Source organism: Triplophysa dalaica, chromosome 14 (genome assembly GCF_015846415.1).
Source record: "Triplophysa dalaica isolate WHDGS20190420 chromosome 14, ASM1584641v1, whole genome shotgun sequence".
Taxonomy (NCBI): Eukaryota; Metazoa; Chordata; class Actinopteri; order Cypriniformes; family Nemacheilidae; genus Triplophysa; species Triplophysa dalaica.
The window spans coordinates 5772750-5791630 of record NC_079555.1 but is presented as its reverse complement, the minus strand read 5'-3'; the positions used below and the strand labels follow the sequence as shown (position 1 = coordinate 5791630).

The 18881-nt window shown below is 37.6% G+C and overlaps 1 protein-coding gene across 2 annotated transcripts in view; it reads right to left on the bottom strand.

Annotated features, from left to right (window-relative positions):
* Window positions 1-18881, bottom strand: part of si:dkey-246g23.2 (solute carrier family 66 member 2) — a 38770-nt gene that overhangs the window by 15235 nt on the left and 4654 nt on the right. The window lies entirely within an intron of this gene.

The window sequence follows — 18881 nt, the reverse complement described above, 5'->3', positions numbered from 1 at the left end:
AATAAATGACCGAGGCCTCCGGGGAAACACAGGCAAACACTCAGCAGTGAGGATTAAGCACTCACATAAAAATAAGACAAAAAAGCACAACCGACGTCAGGAACAAAGAAATCTGAAAGTAAAGTAATAAAATAGAAGAAAGTAAAGACAGGCCTCTTTGTCACAGGTCATCTCTACATTAGAGCTCGCGCACAGTGCAGGACATTCTGACATGATCAATGAGCACCTGCCCCTCACCTAAACTGATGGCAAAGGGTTCTGAAATGAGCTGACATCAGCTCGGCACAATTGATAGCTAAATAATAGCCACTTTGTTACATCGTGACCGTTCGCGTCATGTTCTGCCCGAGTTCCACGCTGTGTCATTTAGTAGGTTTTACAAACGGATTGCGCGTCGGAAGCGAGTCTGCGCCGCATTTGGAGCGAAGATTGAGACATCTTGATATGTGTGTTTATTTGATTGATGTCTCTTATTTTAGGAAAGCTCAAAGTGAGAATTGGAAGACAAGATAAGATCAGGAATAGAAAGGGTTTGAAAATAAAAAAATTAAAAAAATGCATTTAAAAGGTAATGATGGAAAATAAAGGGAAAAAAGTTAATTGAGGAAAAGACAAAAATATTTTTAAGAAACAGATCACAGATCACACGAAACAAGGAGATAAACACCCAGCCATACTTTACATTTATTTAATATATATTTTCTCCTATGACACAATATTTTGTATTACACTTGATTTATATTTTTTATTATAAATATTGTATTTCTTATTTGATACTTTATATGATTTTATGTTACATTTGTTTTGTTTTAGATTTTCTTATTTTATATTTAATTTGACTTAAACCGTGTTTCAAGTTAACAGCAAACTAGTGTTCTATTTACATGCCAATGCAAAAGCCGAATTTCTTATCTGGACATAACCATAGAGTAGACTATCCCAATGACAGCAAGAGTAAAAACTCATTTTGTAGATTAAATCAGGCTTCAAATATAACCAGAGTCCTTTGTCAGCACATTCATATGGTGCACAATAACAAACACTGACAGTCAATTCACATGAAGAACCATTATACAAATAAAGTCATTTTTCATCTGGCCACTGAACCCAACAAGAAAATGAACCTCACCCCTCAGCCCCATGGCCCTCTACCCTGGCATCTATCATCTCGGTCCACAACTACACTTTGTTTTATACATGAAGCCCAAAACGCCTGGGGCAGAAACCCTGGCTCATTGTAAATCTCTGTCTATTATTACTTCATACATTCTTAAGATCTTTCCGCGTTGTCAGCACACTTAGCATCTATTCTCAATCTTGCGCTGCATTATTAATGTATATACTTATGTATCTCTCTCTCATTTCAGATGGAAGGCTTCGGGATGTATTCTTCCTCATCAGTCTCTCCAGTTTTTTCTTTTTAAAGGTTGGTGTGGAAGCTTTGACCCCCGGTGTTCCGGAGATCCATGCGTTCCCCCACCGGTGGCATTCTCTTCAAACCAGCCAATCAGAGCACTGAACACGGCTAATGGGTCACACTTCAAAGCTGCAGATAAGGGTGCAAGATAAGACACGGAGGAGAGTCTTTTCTGCTCAACTGTCCGCAGATCAAAGATTTCAATTACCAACAAATATCCCACCTCAAAGTGGAGAGTGTGTCTTAACCTCTCCTGTTGTGGCTCTAATCTCCAGAAAAATAAAAAACATCAGAGAGCCACAGCATCTGCCAGGCATGAAAGGTCTTAGATCCCCGCTGCTTCAGTCAATAACATCAGGCTGAAATATTTGTCAATGGTGGAAACCCATAAGGATGCCTATGCAAAAAATGTGTGCCTCATGGAGGCGGCCATATTTACGGCCTTATGAGCGTTTTCTCCGGTGATGTTCATGGCTGGATGAAGGCCAAGTGCTCTATGGCAGATGCTTGCCCAGGATCAGTAAGTCTTTTGGGCACTATGAGCTCCGACTGTGACCTACTCATCAGCTGCGCTCTAAAACTCCAAGCTTCACTGAGAAAATAGCCCAGCTTGAAAAACCCCATGTGTGTTTATTTATACACAAGTTCATTACTGCTTATTCAAAAAAAAAAGAGTGCGCTCAATGACATGGAAACCTCCAGTATGCCTCTCCAAATGCTCAGTAATGTTCGTGCATACTACAAAATAATACATGCTTATTCAAATGAATGTATATTGTAAACACATGTATTTCTATAAAACCCTAAATAATGATAACTATTCAAACAATATATTGATATATTGCATATTGTAATACAAAAAAAGCATCATAGTTATGGTGACTGTTGTTTGATATTATGTCTGTTTAATCCCTTTGGATGAGCTGCCAACATGTGACTTGCATCACCATATAGAACGCTTCAAATGTTTTTTGTTGTGCTTTTGCTGCTTAAAAGGAAAATACACACAAAAATGACAATTGTTTTTCACCATTTACTCACCCTCTTCTCATTTCAAACCTTTACGTCTTCTGGAAACGCAAAGTAATATATTTTAAAGAATCATCGGTTATCAAACCAAAGTGGTATTGACATTCGATTTTATGTCTGTACGTTGTTTGTATACCAACATTCAACCTTATTTTGTGTATTGCAGAAGACAGAAAGCTATAAGAGGGTGGAGACAGAATTTTAATTTTTTGGTGAACTATCACAAGAAGTTCACGTTGGCTCTCTGGCAAAAACAAAACATGTTTTATTCTTCTGTGACAGATCATTTCAATTTTTAGTAATCTACATACAAATGGTTTAATAAAACCTTTAATGATTTTAACTCTTTGACCTACAAATGTTACTGAAATCACAAAACTGAAATTCTGAAGTTCATATTTTGGAAACGAATCTGTTATGGTGTATCACATATTATTGTATCACAAAATGATATGATGCAATATTTTATTAGGATTAACATCCCTATTTACCTGTCATAATTAGAAATTCCCAGATATGTCGATCAATTTTTCACACTATTGGCTTTAGAGCTCAGGAGCTTGACGTCACGCAATATAAACTCACTGTTTTGGCAGATATTCAGGAGAGCGCTAGAGCGGCTGTTGCTTATGTCGACAGTGGCCGAACAATAATTTAAAACCAGACTGTTTAAACCTTACTATTTCAACATGGTGTAAAGTTGCTGTGCACCTGGATGCCAGCACAGTAGGGGGAAAGACATTTTATTTTGATTTCATGAATGATGTCTACTTTAAAGTTACTCACAGTGATTTAGATATGGGGGCTATACAAACAAGGACAGCTTGAGTCGATTACGTTAGCTAACACCACAACTGACTTACCCTTTCAATGAAGACAATCAGGTTTTAGCCGGCATACTTCATATTTAATATTTATCACAAAATTAGACTGCATCCATTTGTACCTCTCCAGACTTTTGTAGGCTTTTTAAAGAGTCTCCTGAGTAGGACGAGGGAAAATGTATGAGGTAGTTGTAACGTTAGATATCAGGATAGTGCAGGTCACGAATACTATCCGTTCCTTTATTGCAGTGATACTCAAATCTGGCGAGAAAACACACCTGAACAAGCGAATCGTGATCGCTCTCCCGGCTCTGTAATGTCAAACACAAAGCAATCTGCACAGCCCCGTATTAAGTAGAACTCGACATGTTCTTGAACACTTTGATATGCTTGTTAAGGTGTGTTTTATCAGAGTTGGGGCTAAACTCAGCAGGAAAATGGATCTTGTGAGTCAGATTCAAGTATTAGTGCTTTACTGATACACAATAAAAGCACCCCGGGGGTATTATAGGAACACTTTAATGTTTAATCTATTATGTTTTTCTATGTACCTGTCTATGTCTTTTGAATAAAAGTGCGCAGTGAACTTTGTTGCATTGAAACTCATGCTGCCCCCATTTATTTCATATTGCGTTGGTAAATTATTTTCCAATAAATGCTTCAATATTTCATAAAAAAAAATCCAATTCACTGGGACTTTATGAAACATCATCAGTTTGATGATCAACATTAATTTTCATTATATTAATTAATAACATTCAGAAAGTGAAGAAATGAAATTGCTTTAATCTTCAGAATCAGTATCGGCAGATATCACTATCGGCAGATATCACTCTGAATGTCACTACCGTGAATATTGATAGAATCGTTGCATCTCTAGTATAAAAGATCCAGGCATAATTTAGCGCCCTGTTCAGTAACTATAACCCCACAGATACTGTATGTTGGTATTAGTTATGTTTAACATCTCGTACTGTACTTAATATTCTCGACCCATAGGGGTCTAAATATGTGCACACCATCTAAAATGGCACCACTGCAGTAGTTTCTAGGTTTTGAGAACACTATAATTAAAGCAGGCATGCACTGATAACCAGCACTACTGAATAATTCATGATGTAGATAGCATGTTCAGAAAAAGCCATGTTTAGTTTAGCTTGAAGGGTGTTTTAATGAGTGCAAATGAATCTTCTCGTTCTGTCTTTTTAAATGACAAAATTAAAACATCTGTGAGCTGATACACCCCATGAATATTAAGAAAATACCATAATACACACATTATGTTGCGTTGGATTTCATGCACGCCCATAGCATGCATTTCCTGCCAAGTGTGACCAGTCTATCCACATTAAAATCCATTTAGGAGTGAGTTTTAATTGGGAGCCCGTGGGTCAATTACCGAAGCTGCTTATCAAGGTGAAAAGCTTTTTTAAATGCATGTGTCGTATACCTGAAATGTTTGGTGGATACTGGGAATACGAGGAAACATCTGGAACAAGGTAGAAAGTCCCATTCCGAGCTTTCCAACCTTCAGTTAACCTTGGTGAGCTTTGACAGCACAGCTCTGATGCAACTTTACAGCAATACATCATTGTGGGGCAGTTGGAGAGTGATTGTGAAAAATATGTTTGATATTGTGATGGGCTGCCTCAAGGTTTGCTCTTGGCTGAATAACATTTTGTGAAGAAAATAGATTATTGAACATCCCATTTAAGAAGTAACTTTAAATGAGATGAAAAGAGATAATTAGCCAAGGGACCAGGAGGAGTTATTAAGAAGTATGGATAAAACAGTCTTCAGCTACTGCATGAAATATACGTGAGGATGCCAAACAGATGCCACTAAGGGTTTGACTCAAACTCAAACGATTAACGCAACCTTAGCAGTGCCCTAATGAATTTTCATGGCACTGCAGTGTGAACTTTTGAGACCCATGAAGGTCAGTTCTGTTACAAAGCAGACATGAACCAAAGAGGGTCACGCCCAAGAAGATGAACTCAGAGTTTAAGACTAACATCACTTGCTATCAAGTGATTAAAAATCTAAGCAGAGGAAGATTGCACAGCCAACTCACAATATTAATATCATACATTTTTGTATGTTCTGCTCTGCTTATGTTCTCTACACATCTCTGCCCTCTATAAATTTTCAGCACGCTGCAATTTATGGTGCTGTACTGATATTAATGCCTCCATTAATCTCTGTTCACTGCACACACAACTAGCTGTGATGCAATAAGGAATCTTAAATCTTAGAATGAGGACAACACTAAAAAAATAAGAGTTGCATAAAAGTCAACATATTTTAAAACACTGTACAAAATATAGGAAATAGACAAATCGAATTTAGATAAAATGATGTGAATCCAGACATCAATATCCGGATGATGTGCAATTATTAGACTGCTGGGTAATTTCAACAAAATCTTAATATTAATTTTAAATACATCTGACGTCAGATAATGATTTAATATAATTGTGGATTGCAATTCACTTTTATTTGTGTTTGTAGAAGTTCATAAACTTAGAATCTATATTTGAAGGCTCAGTCACTAATAATGTCTTCCCAATAAAATATTCTTCAGCTTGGCATAAATAAAAATTTATATATGTGTTAAAAAAGAAACTTACTAAGAAACATCTTGATTTTTATTTTTTTATGCTGATTTTGTCTAACTTTAAATCATTTTAAGTCATTTCGAGGCCTTGGATGTTTCTTAAGAATCAGTGTTTCTTAGGAAATATTTCACCCAAAAATAGTCCCCATTGACTTTCCATAGCAGGAATAAAAATACCTTATGTCTAAATTGTTAGTTTTTTAGAAAATGAAATAAAACACTGTATATTGCATATTGTTTGCATATTGTTTTGCACTATCTGCCTGGCCGGGGGGGCTGCTTTGAATTCATACTTGTATTCAATGTGTCTCATGTACAGCTGCTTTGTAACAATGAAAATTATAAAAAGCGCTATATAAATAAAGTTGAGTTGAGTTGAGTTGAGTATAAAGGGTGACCAATAATAATAATGATTTCCGACAAAAGACATGAAATATGGAGAAACATGGTTGCATAAGGCCAGCAGGGAAATGGTGGTCTAGATGAGCACAATTTTATCAATTCACAGAGCCAATTCAGGTATTTGGATAGAGGTAATCTGCTGCGACCAACGCAAACTAGCATAATTCCTTATTGAAATGGGCGATAAAACAAACAACGCAAACAATCTATGCTATCAGGGTCGCAATTAATTCTCAGTGAACTTCCCCAGGGTCTCTTCCTTTCAAAGTGACCTTCCCCGGCTTTTTAGTCTGTGCTGTGATCAGTCAAACGACAGCCACATCCAAAGTGACCTTGCATCATCATGAACCAAACGTATGAGGAAGGACCTCACCGTCAGTCATCGGACAGCACGTTCCTCAAGGATTATCAGTCATTTAAAGTATCTTATCTCCCTTCAAGCTCCCTTGTTGATGCTGTGTCCTGGTCAATATTTAAAGCTATTATTGAACAGAGGCCTAATTTTCTTTTGTCCACCTCAGCTTATCGCCAATTTCCCTCTGTGCAGCTGCTTGGCTTTTGATGGACATCCAGATCACCTTTACGATGTGTGTTTGGATTATCCTAGACAATCTTAATCACTGCTATGAAAAATCTAAGTGTTCATTAAATGAAAGGAGAAAGAGAGATTAGGTGTTTGGAAAAACACCACTGTCTCAGATCTGCTGCATCTCAAAGAGAACATTTTCGAACCTCCGGCGATAACAATCCTTCAAGCCCTCCTGTGCAGTCATCGTCCACCTAAGAAAGCAGGTGGCCGTGGATGTAGGGCTGTGGCAGAAAGCTCTATCACTTCAGCCAACTGTGCTGATAGAAGAGTTTAACTACACGGCACATGCCCGCCAGCCCTGTTTCTAACAAACACATAGCTGTTTAAAGGACAAAGACATTAACCACGTATACCCTTTGGAACTTAAATTGGGGTTGTGGTTTATGAAACTCAGCTCTTTTTTTACTTTAATGTAATCACTGAATATGTAATCAGAATAGAATAGATCACTTTGAGCTGTCAAGCTTGGTTTAAGATCAAATGTTGTGGTCCCTGTTGAAAGAACAAGCATATGCTGGTTATGTAGGTTTTGAAGCATGGTAGCTGGTTAGTGCTGGTTTAAGATGGTCATTTGCTGGTTTAAGATGGTCCTGGGCTAGTTTAGGATCATCTTAAACCAGCACATGACGAGCTTAGGACCAGCACAAACTAGCTACCATGCTTCAAAACCTACATATATGAGGTTCTTTTCAACAAGGGGGGCTCTCACAAACATCCAAGATTTTGAGAAAAGGTTTTACTAATAAGAGTCCAAAAACCCAGTATCGACTAGCAAGTCAACATATTTATAAGTAACTCATTTCCATACTATAGTTCCCCCAAAATGAATCATTTTTTAATAATTTTCTCACCCTGATGTCATTTCAATCCTGTATAACTTACTTCTGTTAAACAAAAAAGAAGATATTTCGAAAAATGTTGGTATCCAAACACCACACAGACATCATTGACTTCCATCGTATGGACACAAAACCACTTAAAAGATCTTGTTTTATGTTCCACTAAAGAAAATCATAGTGTACAGTACAATATATGAGGTGAAAGTTATAAAAGAAATGTGGGTGAACTATCCCTTTAAAAATGAATTAGGCAGCCCTGTCCAGAGTTCACTTAAGAGGGACAAAACAATAACTCGTGCCTTGATACCACATCACAGTCAAGACATAAAACATAAAATGTACTTGTGTCTAAGCAAAAACTCTGCTTTATGATGAAACGGTTCAGTCTCACTGCTGTCTTCTCGCTCTGTCAGTAATTACCCGGGCAAAAAACACAGCAGACAGCCTGTCAGCGCCGACCCGTGTTTCATCAGGGATTCTGGAGTTACGAGACCGCATTGGATATGACAGCGAGCGGGACAGAGAAAGAGACGGGATTAAAAGTAACTCAGATATGGGTTACATAAGACTACGAAAATCTCGGTGAGTCAAGGACACATCACAGTTAATGCGCCCACACACGCCACAGGAGGGATTCCCCAAACAACGAGGCTGTGCCGATGGTATATTACATCTGCACTGTGACTACGCAAGGACTGCAGAAAACAGAATGTGCTCCGCAAACTCAGTCAATGACTTCAATATTAATGGGAAAGAGAAAACGTGAAGGAGAGATAAAAACAGACAGTGTGCAGATGGACAGAGAGTTGAAGTTGAGAGAGAGCAAAATAAAAGTATGAAGAGACGGCAGCATGGTGGAGAGAGAAAGACCCTCGCTCTGATAGGTGTGCCCATTAAACAGAGACAAACCAGCGGGCAGAACCACAGAGCTGTGCAGGACACACACCACCGCACACAGTTACATTAAAAGGGATCGTTCACCCAATAATGAAAATTCTGTCAACACCCTCATGTCATTTTATACCTGTATAAATTACTTTGTTGTGATAAGCAGTGAACACAGAGAAAGATATTTTGAAGAATGTTCGCGAATTTCAGTATCGGGATATCATTGACTACCATAGTAGGAAAAAATCAATGGTAGTCGAGGTGCCAAAAAACTGTTTGTTTTCCTAAATTCTTCAAAATATCTCATTTTGTGTTCAACAAAAGAAAATACAATATTTTTCCTACTATGGTAATGGATGATGTCCCAGAATTTACAAATTGCTAACATTCTTCCAAATATCTTTCTCTGTGTTCATCAGAACATAGACACTAATACAGGTTTGAGACAGAGTAAATGATGGCAGCATTTTTCGTTTTTGGGGGCCTGTCCCTTTAACATTTCAACTGGTATATCATTCTTGAAAAGCTTGCAACTCTTCTTTAGCAAATGCGTTTCACCATCATCCAAATTTACTGTTGATGGTTTACACTCATCTCTCACCACGTCTAAAGGGTCAAAGATCTTCAAGTACATTAAAGGGATAGTGTACGCAAAAATGAAAATTCTGTCATAATTACTCATCCTCATGTCATTTCAAACCTGTGTCAAACACAAAATATTATATAATGAAGAGCGTTGGTAACTAAACGACACTGACCCCAATTAAAATCCACAGTATTGTCATAAAAACCACCAAAGCGTTTCTTGAAATATATCTTCTTTTGTATTTTACAGAAGAAAGAGCCATTTACATGGCTTTTTTTTCTTCATTTTTTGGATAAATGTCATTAACTTGTTACTTAGACTAAATCAGATATCTTTCCGGTTTTACATTCAAAATAAGATGCGGGTCTTCTAAAGCTTGTGATGGAGCTTCAAGATGGTTCTGATTTGGAGGTGGAAAAGAAAAAAATAGATTAGACAAGATTTTTTTCACAGCTTTAGGTCATTGTTCACGGAATAGTTCACCTGAAAAGTCTAAAGAATAATTCCAAGCCTGTCCGACTTTTTTTTCTGTCGAAGTGTTATGCAACAGAAAAATGTTATAACTAGAGGTTGTTAGTCTCCAGAAAACAATGACACTGGTTAAGTTTTAATGTGCTGGAGGAAGAGGACGACAGATTAGTTTGAGCTCTCTTGAGATGAAGGCTGTCTGTTGTGATTAGACATTTATAGCCATCGAAACAAGTGTGCACGGCAACAAGAACAAACCAAACACACCATTCAAAACTGCGTCATCACTAAACCTCCAAGGAAAGACAAAACTATACAGATATACAACAAAACTTTACTAGTACACAAACGGTGATGTACTTTTGTGTAAAAAAAATGAGCAGTGGGCGCCTTTTATTTCTCACCTAATGAAATAGGTGGAATCTGTCCACACGGAGTGTGATGGATGACACAGATCTGCTTTAAATGGGCCTTGAGAGAGAAAAGGAAAGGCAATGAGAAAGACGGAGAGCGAGAGACTGAGAAAATGAGAAACGGAGAGAAAGAACTAGACAAGCCAAGAGAGAGATACAGATAAGGAGTTGGGGAGAGAATGAGAGTGCAATCGAAAAATGAATCAGAGGTCACTTGAGAAAACAAAATGAAAAAGGAAACAGTGGGGATTCAGCATCGGTTATATGCAGACTTCACGGTCCGACAGGGCATCTGAAAGCTCTTACTGTATCTGATGCTGATGTCATTTTTAATGAGGCGGCCAGGGAGCAGAGGTCCAGGAAGCAGAATATGATACGGACACTCACAGATCAAACGTCCGAGCGAGCACCGAAAAATCCAAACTCCATAACAACATCTCGCAAAGTTGAGATGATGATTCTGATGACTGGAGTCTAAGTGAACTCTCATTAATAATAGAAATGAAGCAGGCAACATGAGGAATTGAAGCCCCTGAGGGCCAGCGTTGCTAACCAGCACACTCATCTATCATCCATCTGGACTCTGTCACCGAGCTTTTACATCCACGGTGAGAAAGAGAGAGAAAGCAAAAGAGAGAGTGTATTAGCGGTATGTATTGTGCACTGTGTGTTAAATGTATTCCTGTTCATCCATCATCGGCTCGGATGTGAAATATTTTGAATAAAATCTTACATGATCTCGCAGGCGTGAGCCCCTAAGTGGCTTAAGTGTAAATGGCTAAAATCATCACAGAGAGAACGTATGAAAGAAAGCTGGGGGGTACACTTTATATAAAAATGGAACATGGATTGAGAGCGAGCCCAGGGTATTTTGGAGATCGGATCGGGAAAGAGTGGCGAAAACACAGCGGAGAAGTGAAGGATGGGAGAGGTTGAAAGAGAAAGACTTTGAAACGCTTTGGGATAAGAAGAGCTCGCTGCGACCATCCCCTCACTGAGTTTTCACCTTGTTAGGAGGCATTGACTGTTCTGTCAGAGCCCTGGACAGATAGAGTGATGGAGAGCTATAGAGGGCCGTGCATGTCAGCATCCAGCGCTGATTCAAACTTCTCTTGAGAACTGAGGGTCAGAGATGAACTCATGAATTTATAAAGGGACCTCACAAATAACCGGCAGCCACAGTCAGATACTAAAGAGCTTTCACAAGCTAATGGATTTTATGACTTCTCTCCTGACCCAAAACAAAGTGCGACTGATATATGAACACAAACCACAAGGGACAGAAATGTTTATTTCACACACAATTTTCTCATGAAAATGTAGATAGTTTAGAAACAACTTAGAAGTTAGTGCTGTGTTTGGCACATATTTATAAAAACTACACAATTTGAGGTACAATTTATGCTAGTAGAATAATACATAGAGTTAAAATTGTTGTTTACATGGTTTAAAAATGCTTTAAAAGCACCTCTAAAAATCTGAGCCGTTTTACATCTGTTGTCTGATGTGACATATGTCAAACATATGTCAAAGATTTACTTTACTTTGCACAGGAACTAATGAAAAACATCAAAACACATTTGGTGGGAGTGAAACAGAACCATTACGCATCCATGACATATTTCATGTTCTTTTAATAATTAATCAAGCCATTTCACAGAAGAAGGGTTCGGCTTTCATTTGTTTGTTGTTTTTCATTTGCAACAAAGTGCTTTCACACACACACACACACACACACACACACACCTTCGTATTAGTATTAGTAAGGACCTCTTGAAGACACATACTAATATAATGATATTTACTATCCACTATCTCTAAAGGTGAATCTTCTGTTAAGATTATTAAACAAGAAAGCACAATTTGGTCCATTTATGAGCCTAACAAATAGTGATGACCATTTTAACATTTTAAAATTTGAAATATAAATGAATTAATATATAGTAAAAAAAAATAAAGAAACAAACGTGGTTGGTACAAACGCAGGAAGCCTACACACAAACGAAGAAAAATAACTAAGCACATCTTTGATACCAAATTTTTCTAAATTTTGCTCTACTGTATGATAATTTTTTGGCTGTCCAAACGTTTTGTTTATAACAGATGGTGTCACTTGGTTGCATGTACAAATTAAATTACAATGTGATTTAATTGGGCACAAAGCACAGTGGTAATGAAAGAGAGCCTCACAGCTCCTGACGCCCCAGACATGGTCACACTCCACTGGACAATATGCAGTTCTGTGAGACTTAGACAACACCACCTGCCATTCCACTGCCCAGATCACAACATGTCTACTGGGCATGCTCAAAAAACATCCATTTCAATAGAGATGAAATGCTCTGTTTACAGCAGTCCCTTAAATATGCTATGTCACTTAAGCCCCACTTGATTTGTATGAAAATCATTCAATACCAAATGTCATTTGCAAAACTTTTTCAAGCCATGTTTTAATGACTTTTGTAGTTACCTTCAAAAAGACCTTAGAGGCTTATTTTTGTTTCTTTACTATTTGATATTGTGTTATCTAATGTAACAACAATTTATAGTTATAATAAGAGGAAAAGTCAATCACCATCATGTTATACCATAAGAGATTCTTATGCAGACCACAAACAAATATATTTTGAAAAACGTTGGTATCCAAACAACATTGGACCCCACATTTGGGATGGCTTCCACAAATTAAAGAGCCATATACAGGTTTAAAATGACATGAGGTTGAATAAATGATGATAGATTTTTTTTTAAGAACTATCCATTTAAGTATCTAAATGCTGAAGTTAAATACCATATTTATCCACAAGAGGGCTCCGTTGTAGCCGTTTCCAAGTCTTATTGCTTTCATTTCCTCCAAACTATTTAATCCTCAGGGAATCAGCTTTATCCTCGAAAAACAAAATTACTAAGTAAATAATACTTAAATAAAAAATAACCGGAGGTGCATGTCTACGAGTTTAAGGTTAAATATTCAAACTCATAACCAGCGGGTAAATGTAAAAATGACAGTAATAAAACTATAAATTATTAAAAAGCACAGAACTGGCACAGTTTTACTTAAATATGCACAGATACACTGTGAAAAGGTCACTGGGAAAAACAGCTCATTGCATGAAACAAACTGACACAAACTCTAGCAGTAAATCTAGGCGACTTTAAAATATTTATAATGTAAAATAACAGATAAAACCAATATAAGATCTTTCATCTTTTAATTCGATGGTCTTTTATAAGTCACAACATCTCAGTTCACCAAACAAGAAGAACACGGGCAAAAGTCTTAAAAACATCCTGAGGGTACTGAGTGTGTGCTCATGCAAAGTCATTCATAGCTCGCAGCGTTAAACAGACCTGAGCATCACATGAGACATAACCTTACATGTGACTAACAAATGACAAGATAAATCTTTAACAAGATGTCATATAGAAAGTTTCATTGCCACGTTCAGAATATCCTCAAAAGTGTTTGCATGTGGATGCCAGTGTTTATCTGGAACACTTGAGAATGTGAAGTATATTTATATGCTTTCGTAATTTGTAAGGAAGGAACGCTATGTGAGCATGACAGCTTGTGTGTGTGTACGTGTGAAGTTATTCAGGACAGGTGGACAGTAGAGCGTATATTGCCAATGGGTTAGTCAGTGATTAAACCGCTCTCATATGGCGTCTAACTTTCAGAGGGAGGACCCGATGTCCACACTATTTTGGGTCCTGCACACCCACCCTACTGTCTAGATATGTAACTTTCATTCACGAAAACCCCTTGACCCTGTTCTCAGGATAGACCCGCTGTTCTGGAAATGACATTTGATATGGTAGTGTAACTAGCTACTAACAGAATGCCAGATTTATTAAGTTAATTATGTGGATCATTGAGTGAGACATAAAATATCAAATTAAAAAATTAAATAAAAGGTATTTAGGAGGTCACAGGTGCATACAGTTAATTTCCAGGCACTCTGTGAAACGAGATGAGGCCCCGCCCACAAGCTGTGACATCAGTAATCCACAGAACAAGTGGAAATTGTGTTGCAACCAGTTGCAAAGAGTTGTTTTTGTCTATTTTTTATAGGTTTATTGTTAGAATATATTAGAATATGAGAGTCAGCGGCGATATTGTGTTTTATGCATTCTTGCAGGCCGACACTTTATAATACCAGGACTTTACAAATGTATAAAGTAAGTGTGAGTGTAAATTTAATCAATCTACATGACAGCTATATTAGGACTATGTCTGATTTCAAATTCATTTTAAATTATTACAACACAGCAATTTCTGATCATTCAAACTCCCTTCCAGGCAAGTGATCTCATAAAAACCATGACTTAGATTGAGTTTCCTACTGCACGCCCAGAAAAAGCCAATCAAATGGTGCCTAAATGTATCATAAATCAATGTGGCGGACGAAAAAAAAGACATGACACGCCGTTTGCTCCCTGGTCCATGTGATGCCGATATTGTGAGACACTTGACAATTAACATCATCATTATAAATGAATGCCTCCCCAGGCCATGAGTAACATTCATGTTGTTTTAATCACATCTACATGACAGCAGAGACAGAAGTGATATCTTTTACAACTGTTCTCGCACACTTAAGTTTATATAACATTCACATCGCCTCAGGCATTAATGCAGGATATTGCTGTAGCAATCATTGTAACTGTCACCTTAAGAAATCGCAACATTCACTGCATGGATTGTAGTGGCATTTCAACAATGCCTTAGTACGCCTTTCTCCTCTATTTCCTCTTAAAAGGGGAAGATACAAAATTATAAATGGCTTTCCCATTGGCTCCCTCTTTTGGCAAAAACAGGATGCTACAAATTCAGTTCAGCGGGATACAAATTTTCTCTTAGTGCTACGCTTATGAATTTTGGCATTAGGTCCATTACAATTTATTCTGCCATCTTAGACAGGAAGTGACTGACATGTAAGATAATAAACCACAGTTAGTTTCAGCATCAGTGAGCAACCGGCTGTACAAAATAAACAACACAAAAACACCAGAAAAATATTACAACGTATAAATAAGAGCTATACATAGTTAAACAATTACAAAATAAGGGTTTATAAAAGTATTTTTCAGGCTGTATGGTTCCATAAGAAACCTTTAACACCCACAAACATTTCTGCTGCAAAAAGGTTGTTGGTAGTAAATTCGGATAAAAAATGGTTCTTCAATGGCATCACTACATATACTGTAACTCGTTTCTGCACTTTTATTTGCGAATAGTTGGAAAAATATATATACAAAGCTCCTGGTATACTGTATAATAAGAGTTTATTTGCAAAAACAGCTTTCCTGTAGCTCAGTGGTAAGAGCATGGCACTAGCAATGCCAAGTTCATGGGTTAAATCCCAGTGATTGCACATACTCAGAAACTAGGATAATGCAATATAAGTCGCTTTGGATAAAAGCGTCTGGCAAATGCATAAATGTAAATACTAATTAAAAAAAAAAAATTGTCCATTCCGATTAATATAAATCAAACTGCAGTAAGTTGTCAGATAAGAAAGCAACTGTAACACAATAAAAAAACATGATAACATAATAAAAAAGATAATTTCTGAAAAAAACATATTGCAAATAAAACAGTATACTGGCAACTTTGTGTATTTTTATACAACTTTTCATATTAAGTTGTAAAACATACAATATACCGTCACGGAACAATAAACTTACTGTATATGATTTACAGTACTTTACAACGGTCCGTGTACGTTTTATTCATTTGATATCCTATATTAAATAAATTAATGGAAACTGAAAGATGACTCGTTTTTTCATTTTTCGTTTAGTTCAACAAACGAAAAATTAGATTTCGCCCCGATTTTTCATTTTTCGTTTGTCGTTTAAAAAACGGATTTCGGACTCAATATGGGATTCGTACATGTGGGCGGTGCTGTAACGCCCCTTTCACCCAATTGGTCAAATCGCTAACCATCCTGTACGGCCTTAATTCTGCCAGGCAGAATAAGAGTCACCTCTAGTGCTTCATTTTTAAGTTATTGCAAGTATGTCGGCGCGAACCACTGCTTATTGTTAACAGTGCGTGATATTTAAGCAGACATATCTGTTGCAATGTACGACATTTAAGAGATGCAGTATGCTGAATACCAGGGGTCTCCAACCCTGCTCCTGGTGAGCTACTCTCCTTAAGATTTCAGCTCTAACCCCAATCAAACACACCTGGGTTGCTTGATAATTACAGAAAGGTGTGCTGAAGCAGGGTTGGAGCTGCAATTTGCAGGACGGTAGTTCACCAGGTCCAGGGTTGAAGATCCCTCTGTATACAGTAATTTATGATGATTTATGATGATATAGTATCTTTCCAACAAAAGTCACCCATTACAATAAACACTTAAAAGACACAGACAGTCAAGAATAAGAAATGTGACCTCTTCGAAGTACTACAGAAGTACTACTCTGCTGACACGCAGACATAGAAAACATACATGTGTAATAGCATAAGTAAAAACGTTAACAAAGATCCTTTTTCACGGGGCATTGCGGGTGTTTGACAGAGTTGCATCAGTCCAGCTACTCACTGCCTGCTGCATGCATTTCGTCAATTCAGCAATTTATGTTCCTCAATTATAAAAAAAAATAGCAGAATAACTCTGATCCCCATCATCTGGACACTATTCCCATCACTTGTCTACCCCTTGTTTACTGTCTTATTCCTTTGGTCTTGTTATTTGTCCGCTGTTGAATGTGTTTATGGTGTTGTGCTTTTTCCTGTGTCTCTGTGGATTAAATTATACCAGTTTGGAGTATCTGCTTGTCTTGAGTGTTTGCTTCACAAACCGTGATATCTGTATGTAAGTGTCTCTGTCGACACCTAGGGTACTTTACAGACTCGACTTTCACCTGAAAATTTAGATGTGCTGGTTTTTCTCAACAAAAACTAATCTGCTTTATAAATGGGTTTTTCATTCGGTCTGCATGAGTTTATTCAGAAATTGTTACAAAATCTAAACGATAAAACTAATATTTTATTGATGGGAGAGTCTACCCGCTACGCAAAGTCTTCTTCAGCACATCCCAAAGATTCTCAATAGGGTCAAGGTGTGGGCTCTGTGGTGGCCAATGAGTGAAAATGATGTATATGTTTCCTTAACCACTCTTTCACAATTTGAGCCTGATGAATCCTGCCATTGTCATGTTGAAATCTGCCCGTGCCATCAGGAAGGAAAGAACCCATTGATGGCATAACTTGATCATTCAGTCAACTGACCTCATTCTCTGGGCACATAACGTTGTTGAACCTAGACCTCAAATCCAATGGGAGGCTCTTACCTATTTGCTTAGTTGAATTCATGCTGTTGTTGACTGTTTTTGAACGGGCAGTGTATATAACTCTGCTTTATAATTGGGTTTCTCATTCGGTCTGCATGAGCTGGTTCAGAAATTGTTACAAAACCAAAATGATAGAACTATATATTTACATTAACATTTAGTCATTTAGTAGACGCTTTTATCCAAAGAGTATTACAGAGAGGTCAGGGAGCAATAAGCGACATGTCAAACAGGAGCAATCACACAATAGGTACTGATACAAATAAGCCAAAGATAATTTAGATAATATCTACAGTACACATGGATGTCCAGTTCACAGCATATCTTCAACACTTTATGACAACAGAAGCCCTAGTTTAGGCACAACACGGTTAGCATATCTATAAATCTGGTCACCTACAGATAGTCATTCCACCACCAAACACACACACACACACAAACACACACACACACACACACACAGACACACACACACACACTTCTCCCTCAAACATTTGCAAAACATAGTGATATGTAGATTCTCACAATTAGATAAAGCTGTTATTTTAAACTGGAAACAAAGAGTCAATGCCTAAACTAAAAACTAAAACAAAAGACAAATGCTAAAACTATTGTTAATCATACATACAGTGAGGGAAATAATTATTTGATCCCCTGCTGATTTAAGTTTGCCTGCTTACAAAGAAATGAAGGGTCCATCATTTTCATGGTAGGTTTATTTAAACTGATAGAGACAGAATATCAACAACAAAAAATCAGGGGGAAATGTTATATAAAGGTTATAAGTTGATTTTCATTTCAGTCAGTGAAATAAGAATTTGATCCCCAAGCAAAACATAACTTTGTACTTGGTGGAGAAACCCTTGTTGGCCAGCACAGAGGTCAGACATTTCTGATAGTTGGTCACCAGGTTTGAACATGTGTCAGGATATATTTGAGTCCACTCCTCTGTCAATCTAGATAAGATAAGATTCAACCGATTCGTCAGGTATGGTGACCCATACCCGAAATGTGACCTGTGCTTTTAACCCATCCAGTGATTAGTGAGCACACACACAGCAAGTGGTGAACACACGTACACCCGAAGCAGTGGGCAGATATCACTGCAGCGCCCGGGGAGCATGTAGGGTTAGGTGCCTTGTTCAAAGGCACCACAATCGTTACCCGCCGGCCGTGAGGATCGAACCGACAACCTTCTGGTAACGAGTCCGACTCTCTAACCATTAGGCCACGATTTATATCTTTAAGGTTTCTTGGCTGTCGCTCAGTAAATTGTAGTTTTAACCTCCTTCACAGATTTTCTATAGGACTAGGGTCTAGAGACTGGCTAGGACATTTAATGTGCGTCTCCTTAAGCCACTCTTTGGTTGACCATAGTGGTGGAGAGGTTGAAATGGGAGATACAGATTCTGTTGGCAGGCCTCTCTTATATACATAAGATGATTTAGGAGTACTGTCTTAAAGTGACAGGACTAATCTGTGGGCCATGTAGGCACATAACCAA